The following is an 8,524-nucleotide window of genomic DNA, read 5'->3' on the forward strand; positions in this document are numbered from 1 at the left end:
ATGGAAGGCGATGCCGTTCGCCAGTTGGCTGGTTCGAACCTAGAGAGGCTCAGTTGTTGGGTATCGATTTGGTACAGGATGCCTTGGATGAGGTCAAGGTTATTCAAGATCGACTTCGCACAGCTCAGTCTAGGCAAAAGAGTTATGCCGACCGTAAAGTTTGTGATATTGCATTCATGGTTGGAGAAAGAATATTGCTCTGGGTTTTACCTATGAAAGGTGTAATGAGGTTCGGAAAGAAGGGCAAGTTGAGCCCTAGGTATATTGGACCCTTTGAAATTCTTGAAAGGGTGGGTGAAGTAGCCTACAGGCTTGCATTGCCACCTAGTTTATCAGCGGTTCATCCGGTGTTCCATGTGTCTATGCTCCGGAAATATTATGGTGATCCGTCCCATGTGTTAGATTTCAGCTCAGTCCAATTGGACAAAGATTTGACTTATGAGGAGGAGCCAGTAGCTATTCTAGTTCGGCAGGTCCGACAGTTGAGGTCTAAGAGTTATCCTTCAGTTGAGGTCTGAGTGGTTAGCCGGTAGAGGCATCTACCTGGGAGTCCGAGTCGGACATGCGGAGTAAATATACACACCTTTTCACCAGCTCAGGTATTATTTTTTTCTAACTTCGTTCGAGGACGAACGTTTGTTTTAGAGGTGGAGAATGTGATGACCCAAATGTTATATTTAAATTTAATAATTAATTCTATGTTCTAAGACCTAGAAAAGCACTATTCATCATTCCTCGACTTGCGTGTGCAGTCCGTATAATTTTTCGGAAAATTTTTGTGTGAAAAATAGAACAAAATATGAAATAGAGCCTTAAAACTCAACTGAGTTGACTTTGGTCAATATTTTGAGCAAACGGACCCAAATCAGTATTTTAACAATTTTGGTAGGTCCGTATCATGATTTGGGACTTGGGCATATGTGCGAAATTTAATTTGGAGGTCTCTAACTCAAATTATGGCCATTTAACAGAAATTAGAAATTTAAACGCTAAAGATTTCCAAAGTTGACCACGGATTTGACTTTTTGATATCGGGGTCGGAATCTGATTATAAAAATTAAAATAGCTCCGTTATGTCATTTATGACTTGTGTGCCAAATTTGAAGTCATTCCGGATTCATTTAACATGTTTGGGCACAAGATTTGTAAATTGAAAATTTTGAAACTCAAAAGTTCGAATCGAGGTGTGAATTGTAATTTTAGCATTATCTGATATGATTTGAGGTCTCGACTAAGTTCATATGATGTTTTAGAACTTGTTGGTATAAGTGGTTGAGATCCCGGGGAGCTCGGGTGGATTCCGGATGGTTAACGGATCAAAATTTGGACTTAAGAAAAAAATTAAAATTTTGGCCTTCTGGTATAATCGCACCTGCGGTCAATTTTTCGCAGAAGCGGAAACCAGACCTGCAGTCAATTTTCCGCAGAAGCGGAACCGCAGTTGTGGTAAAATTTTCGCAGAAGCAGAAATGCTGGACAAAACATATAAAATCAGGTTTTAGCCATTTTTACTCATTTTTGAGTTTTGAGTCTCGGATTTTGACAATTCCAAAGCGATTTTTCACGACTTTGAATTGGGTAAGTGTTCTATAACCAAAAGTGATTATATTTCATAAATCCATGTCTATATTCATCATTTATTTCGGATTTAGATGGAAGAAATTAGATTTTTTGTAAAACTTTTCAAAAATGAAAATTTATGATTTGAAGATCCATTTGACATCGGAATTGGATAATTTTTGTATGGTTGGACTCGTATCGGAATGGATGTTCGGATTTTGTAAGTTTTCCCGAGATTTAAGACGTGGCCCCCACTGTCAATTTTTAAAGTGAATTTCGAATTTTATCCGGAAAATTAGTAAATTCATATGGAATTAATTCTTATGATTCGTATTGAGTATATCAAATTATTTGTGAATAGATTTGAAATTTTTGGAGATAAAATTAAAAGGAAAAGCTGTGGTCGAGTAATTGATTGGATTTTTTGCAAAGCAAGGTCAGTATCGTGGTTAACCTTGACTTGAGGGAATAGAACCCCTGAATTATTTGTTACGTGAATTTTATGTGCAACGATGTATAGGCAAGGTGACGAGTGCCTATACTTTGTCAATTTAATTGGTTGCTTAATTATTTAAATATATTAAATTATTTTAAGACACGAATTAATTATTATAATAATTATTTCTCTCCTATTCTTTGTCAACTATAAATTCTTGAATTCCTGCAATAATTGTTACATGCTTATTTTAATTTATGTGTATTAATTGCTACTTGTCATTTAGCATATTAAATATTAAACTGCCTATTTTCTCCTTGATTTTCATAATAAATTGCTATTTGTCATTGTTTGTTTCATAACTAAATCAATATTATTGTATGCTTGTTGTCTTATAATTTCATATTAATTATTGTATTTATTGGGGCAATTTCTTTTATAAGAATTGGTAACTGAATATATTGGGGGATCGGGTTGCACGCCGCAACAGACTTATTAAAAAGTCTATATTGGGGGATCGGATTGCACGCCGCAACAGACTTATTAAAAAGTCTATATTGGGGATCAGATTGCACGCCGCAACAGACTTATTAAAAAGTTTATATCGGGGGATCAGATTGCACGCCGTAACAGACTTATTAAAAAGTCTATATTGGGGGATCAGATTGCTTGCCGCAACAGACTTATTAAAAAAGTCTATATTGGGGGATCGGATTGCACGCCGCAACAGACTTATTAAAAAGTATATGTTGGGGGATTAACAGACTTATTAAAAAGTCTGTATTGGGGGATCGAGTTGTACGCCGCAACAGAATTGAATATGAATATATTGTGGGGGCGGGTTGCATGCTGCAACGAAAATTGATTGAAATAATAATTAGTTATGACTACTGAGTTGGCTTCAACTATTAAAATAAGCTGCCTGATTTATTTCTATTATTGTGGTTATTACTATTATTGCGTACAGGTTAATGTAAGTGACCTGCCTTAGCCTCGTCACTACTTCATCGAGGTTAGGCTCAGCACTTACCAGTACATAGGGTCGGTTGTACTGATACTACACTCTGCACTTCTTGTGCAGATTTCGGAGTTGGTCCCAGCGACGTACCATAGACTTGCTCGGATTCCAGCTACTCAGAGGAGACTTGAGGTATAACTGCACAACGTCCGCAGTTCTGAAGTCCCCGTCTACTTTATTTTAGCTGTGTGTTTGCTTTCGGACAACTTTATTTTATTCAGACCCTTATTTATATTATTCTAGAAGCTCGTGCACTTGTGACTCCAGTTCTGGGATGATATTTAGACATCGCTATTATTATGGATTATCCACTACATTTCAGACTTTACTTCCGCATTTGTTTATGTGTTATTAATTAATTTAAAATTAATTTAAAATAGATAATAATATTCTAACGCTGGCTTGCCTAAAAAATAAAATATTAGACGTCATCACGGTCCGAAGGTGGAAATTTCGGGTCATGACAAAAAGTGACCACGTTATGCTATTGGCAGAATGGGATTGAAATATTACGGGAAGACCAAATGCCATTGCTTCAATTGTTACTATCCCAAATGTTTTTCCAAGTCAGTATGCAACTATTACTCAAAAAAAGTAGGTACCAAATGAATTAAGCAACTGAATAAGTATCAAAATTGTCTGGGATGTTTTCAAAAATTCAGCTATCAAAATTTCATTTTGCAATCCAAACAAGACGTACATGGGCCAAGGGCCGCTCTACGGTAAGGCAAGTGAAGTTGTTGCCTTAGACCCCAAATATTTTAAGGCCCCAAAAATATAAAGTACTACTATATCATTATTTAATATATATGTAGTTTATATTTATACAATTATTGATAAAATATTTTAAATTTTAATATTTTTTAAAAATTTGATAGAGGTAGGATTAAACGAGTTAATAGGATAAAACTTTTATCTCACTAAATTAAATGATATGTTTGTTCTCATCAATTCTGCTTTTCTTTCTTTTTTTTTTTATATTTTTACTATTTTTCTTTCTAATTTCAACTCAAATTCTCTAAATTACTATTTCTTTTTATCACATTTGATTAATCCACACATCAGAAAGCAAGTTCTTTTGTGTCTTATCTTTTTTAATTAAGAAATCCCCAAGACAAGTGTCGTAAGGTTCAAAACACGAGAGATAATAGGCTCAACCCTTTTACCATTTTCACTTAATGTTATATTTTATATAGGGGAGAGTTCAACACCATATGATGTGCACCTAACCCACATATTATATGTTGCTCCCTCACCACTAGATCAAAGCCATGTAGACTTTTCTTTTGCCGCAATATTATATGGATTTAATGAAATCAATTTCAGGGTCTTTTAATATATTTTAGTTTTAAGCTACCAGTTCCGTTGAGCCGTCCTGATTAATGATTAACATTTATTTATATATCACTGCCCCATGAACGTATTGTTCAACCAGGTCCATTCACATTTGGTAACTAAATAACACATTCACTGATTGTTGTCTTATCTTAATTGAGATTCTATAAAATTTGATTGGGAATGTTAGGGGTGGACAGGTGTCTCAAGTAGGAGACTAGTAAAACTTTGATTTAGGTCCCCAAAAATTTTTAATAATGGATTTTATAATTTTATTTCAAGTTAGACAATATTAAAGTTTTCAAAATAAAAATACAAAAAACCTTGGACAAAAGAAAGAAAGAAAGATTGTCTATTCTTTAACACTAAAAATATTTTAGAACTTTGAATTAAATTACTTAAATCTTCATATTTGTAAATATATATTTTTTACAACACTATCAAAGGTAACATATTGAAAATACATGTCTAACATCTTATTTATTTAAGTTACTTCTTACTAATATAAACGATAATACTACTATGTGAAGTTAAACGCTTTATCATTTAAGAATATTATACTATAAATAACAAGTATGAAAAAAATGGTAACACTAACTTTTTTCTGCATATCTGTGTACATGTACTAATAAAAAAAGTATAAGATCTTTTATTAAAATTTAGTTTTAGGCCACTAATTTTATGGAGCCGTCATGACCTAGGCGCATTCCACCCCAATTCTCTGAAGAATCTTCATTATTTCCTCTAACCTCATCTTAAAAATAATCCTTGATGATCCAGCCCAAACTATTGAGCAAGCAGACTTGGCAAATTCTGTAGTTATACAAAAGTTGTGATCAGTCATTTGCTACTCGCATCTGTGTACTTATATACATTGTTGGTATGTTGTTCTTTTCATCTTTTCTAAAGACAGCTATGTGTCACGACCCAAAATTCCAATCTCGTGATGGCGCCTATCTCGATATTAGGCAAGCCGATAATATCAATAAATCACACTTTCTTTTAAGTTTGAAAATATAATATTTAAATACAATACAAAATCCCACAAATACTGATACGAACAATCCCCAAAACCTGGTGTCACTGAGTACATGTGCATCTAATATGAATACAAGTCTGGAAAAATACGGTCTATAATAGTCTAAGACCAAAATACGGTAAACAAGGAGATAGGGAAGGAAAGACAAGGTCTGCGAAATACGGCAGCTACCTCTGAATCTCCGAAAGATCAACTGTACGAGAGAATCAACACTCGCTATGTCCAGAAGCACTTGGATCTGCACACGAAGTGAAAGGTGTAATATGAGTACAACCAACTCAGCAAGTAACAATAATAACTAAGGAACTGAAGATAGTGACGAGCTACACAGTTATAGTTCACTTTCAGTAATTCAAGCAAAGAATAGACATGCTTTCAAATCCAACAGTTTAAGTCAAATCAGTTTTATACAGTTCAAGTTCGTGTAATCCGGATATAAAATCTTTCAGAGTATTTCACAACAATAACAGATAGCAACTAAGTGCAACAACAAATGAAAAGCAAGTACAACCTCTCAGGGCAACAGTCACTCAACTCGTCACAACAGCTCAACCACTCAGCTCTCAGCCCTCAGCACTCACACTCAATGGGTACCCGCACTCGCTGGGGGTGTACAGACTCCGGAGGGGATCCTACAGCCCAACCTCCATAATCCGCACGGACAACTCACGTGCTATAATATCCTGCACGGACAACTCACGTGCCATATATCCTTACCTCACCGACAGGCCCTCGGACTTACTCAGTCCTCAACCTCTCTAGTCTCTCGGGCTCTCAGAAATCACAAAGATCAGCCCAAACAAAGATAACATAGTAAATCAACAAATATCAAGAAAGACTGAGGTATGATGCATAAGTAAAATCATGACTGAGTACAAGACAACAATTAGCAAATAATTCAACAAGTACGCGACCTCTGTGGGTCCTAACAGTACTATCACATAGCCTAAGCATGATTTTTAACATGATTTACAGTTAGATTTCTTCAACACAAAGAGAGCTTAAAGCTAACAACAGGTTATTCAACTTTACAGTTTTACGGGACGGACCAAGTCACAATCCCTTCGCTGCATGCCCACACGCCCGTCACCTAGCATGTGCGTCACCTCCAAAATAATCACATGACACAAAAATTCGGGGTTTCATACCCTCAGGATCAGATTTATAACTGTTACTTACCTCAAAACGTGAAATTCTTTACTCTGCTATGCCTTTGCCTGGCAAATCGGCCTCCGAATTCCTTGAATCTAGTCACAAATAATTCATTTCAGTCAATAAAATTTATTGGAATTAATTCCATAAGAAAATACTAAATTTCCATAAAAATCCAAAATTTAGCTCAAAAATCGCATGTGGGGCCCACGTCTCGGAACCCGACAAAAGTTACAAAATACGAAAGCCCATTCAACCATGAGTCTACCCATACCAATTTTACCAAAATACGACCTCAACTCGACCCTCAAATCTACAAATCCTATTTCCAAATTTCTAAGTTCAAATCTCCGATTTACACCTCAAAAACATGTAATCTAGTCGGATTATTCGATGATAATTCAATATTATGGAGTAGAAATGATCACAAGGGACTTACCTCAAGTTTTCCTTGAAAATCTATCAAAAATCGCCTCTCCCCAATCTCCAATTTGTCAAAAATGGCGAATGGGACGAAGTCCCCTGCTTTATAATTCTGCCCAGACAGCCCTCGATCCTGGGCCTTCGATCGTGTTGCTCGATCCTGGGCCTCGATTATGACCCTCGATCCTGGCCCTGGATCATGGCCCTCGACCCTGGCTTTCGATCCTGCCTTCGATCGTGGCTTCGATCCTGGGCCCTCGATCCTAGCCCTCGATCATGGCTTCGATCCTAGGTTTGATCATGGCCATATTCTGGGCATGATTCAGGGCTCGATTCTGGGAGATTCTGGGCTCGATTCTGGGAGATGGAATTTGCAGCAGAAGGAAATTACAGCAGCTATTTTAGTCCACTTTTTGATCCGTTAACCATCCGAAACTCACCCGAGGCCCTCGGGACTTCAACCAAATATACCAACAAGTCCTAAAATATCATACGAACTTAGTCGAGTCTTCAAATCACATCCAACAACACTAAAAACACGAATCACACATACATTCAAGACTAATAAACTTTAAAACTTTCTATTTCTACAAACAATGCTGAAACCTATCAAATCACGTCCGATTGACCTCAAATTTTGCACACAAGTCATAAATGACATAACAGACCTATTAAAATGTTCAGAATCGGATTTCTAACCCGATATCAAAAAGTCAACCCCTCGGTCAAACTTTTCAAAAATTCAACTTTCGGCATTTCAAGCCTAATTCCTCTACGGACCTCCAGAAATTTTTACGGACACGCTCCTAAGCCCAAAATTACCATACGAAGCTATTGGAATCATAAAATTTCAGATCCGAGGTTGTTTACACCTAAGTCCATATCCGGACAAGTTTTCTATCTTAAAATTTTTAATTATGAGACTAAGTGTCTCATTTCAGTCTAAATTTCTTCCGGACCCGAACCAACTAATCTGATAAGTCATAAATTAATTGTAAGGTATAAATTGAGCAGTAAATAAGGGAACGGGGTTATAATATTCAAAACAACCGGTCGGATTGTTACACTATGCGTTTGGAGATGAATAAACATGGGTTGTATGCCGATATGGTGAGTTGATTGAGACAAATATGTGCAGGCTGGGTTTGAATTACAGTAATGCTACTTGCTTGGTTCCTTGGTAAAGATGTTCATAAGAGTATGAGAATCAGCTTCTTCAACCTTTGTAACGACCCGGATGGTCGTTTTGAGAGTATTAGCACCGAACCCCTATTTATTGCTTCCTCTACTTCATTTTGTGGTTATGTAACTTTCCGGGAGGATTTGTTTTTAGTTTCGGTGTGAAATGGGACACATAGTCCCTAAAATGAAAGTTTAAGTCGTAGGAATCGATCGTAGTTTATATTATATGAAGACGACTCTGGAATGGAGTTTCGACGGCTCCAATATCTCCGTAGGGTGATTTTGATCTTAGGAGCGTATTCGGATGTTGAATTGGAGGTCCGTAGGTCATTTTAGCGTCAATTGGCGAAAGTTGGAAAATTAGATGATTTTTGGGAAG

The sequence above is a fragment of the Nicotiana tomentosiformis genome, chromosome 1 (assembly GCF_000390325.3).
Source record: "Nicotiana tomentosiformis chromosome 1, ASM39032v3, whole genome shotgun sequence".
In the NCBI taxonomy this organism is placed as follows: domain Eukaryota; kingdom Viridiplantae; phylum Streptophyta; class Magnoliopsida; order Solanales; family Solanaceae; genus Nicotiana; species Nicotiana tomentosiformis.